Raw genomic sequence first — 1,424 nt, forward strand, 5'->3', positions numbered from 1 at the left:
AATGAATTTCTATATCTGTCTGTTCTTGTTTTTGTTTTTTCAATGTATCGTTTACTGCCTGTCGATAATTGAAATTCCGATGTCAGTGGATGGCTATGGTCACTTAGCACTATTTCCACCTTTTTTAGAACGTTCGTTTTGTGTAGATATTCAAAGTCACTTAGGTCTTTACCAATTGTTCTTGATGCCTTTTTGATTAACTAGTTTATTTTTATGATATTATGATTATTATGCTGTCTTCCCAAATTGCTACCATAGCAAGAGATACCAAAAATGTATCAAAGTTTCTATTGTGGTGGTTTCTATATCTGAAGGGTGGTTGGATTCAGATTGAAAGACCTAAGTTTCCTCAGAAAGTACAGAGTGGGTGGTTGGCGGGTGCTCTGGTGTGGTTTGCTTCTTCTTTCCTATCAAACATATATCGTCCTTACCTCCCCTTCATCTTTTTTTATGTTTGTTACTCTCTTGTAACAGCTGTAATCTTCTGGCGCTCATATGACCTTATGCAGTTGCGAGCGCCGTAAAACCTCTACTAAAATTAAACTAAAAAGAAAGTACAGTCTCTGATTTACCTTTTAACAATATTGTTTACGTGATTTTGCAATGTCAATTTGTTGTCGATTGTAAGTCCGAGTTAATTTGTATGAATCCGTGATTTTAATTTATTGTCATGAACCGCTTTGGCAAATGGGTTAGTACAACTTCGACAAACAGTTAAGCATCACTTTAACAATTGGGTGCACCCACTTTGGCAAACGGGTCAGGAAAGAGAGTTTAAGAGTCTGAATTCGGATAATGTTTCATTGAGAATTAGCCGGTTATCCGGATACAGATTAGTTATCCAGATAGGTTATCCGGATTTTGCCCACCACTAGCGCTAACGCAGTCCCCAGTCCCAGAGAGAGAGGGCCAATACTGTGTGTCTGTGTGTCGTTGGCCAAGCCTTGTATCGTGCGGGTGAACGAACGTCCAGCGATTTACCGGGGGGTGGGGGGAGGGGGTGAGGTTGTTCGTTCAGGTATATGATAATCAGCGGGTAAAGATAGGGCACCTACAATGGTGGTGTTTCTTTAGGGGGTGGGATTTCTTGACGCGGGCATGTTTTAACAGCATCTGTAAACTCTCTGACAGCACCTGTAAACTCTCTGACAGCACTGGTCGTGGGGCATGGGGCAGGAGGATGGGTGGTGAGGTAGAAAGAGTGGTATTTGTACGTGTCTGTCGGACTGTTTGGTCGCTTTGGTGGAGGGAAAGCATCTTCAATTCTCCTCTTTGTCCTCTCTCTCTTTCTAATCCCGCTACTCGTTCTCTCCTTTTATATCTGTCTATATCGCCCTTTTTGACTGCATGTATTTAGCGTCTGGACACTAGATAAGCAATGAATGAGAGAGAGAGAGAGAGAGAGAGAGAGAGAGAGGGGGGGA

The sequence above is a fragment of the Aplysia californica genome, unplaced genomic scaffold (genome assembly GCF_000002075.1).
Source record: "Aplysia californica isolate F4 #8 unplaced genomic scaffold, AplCal3.0 scaffold01073, whole genome shotgun sequence".
Taxonomy (NCBI): domain Eukaryota; kingdom Metazoa; phylum Mollusca; class Gastropoda; order Aplysiida; family Aplysiidae; genus Aplysia; species Aplysia californica.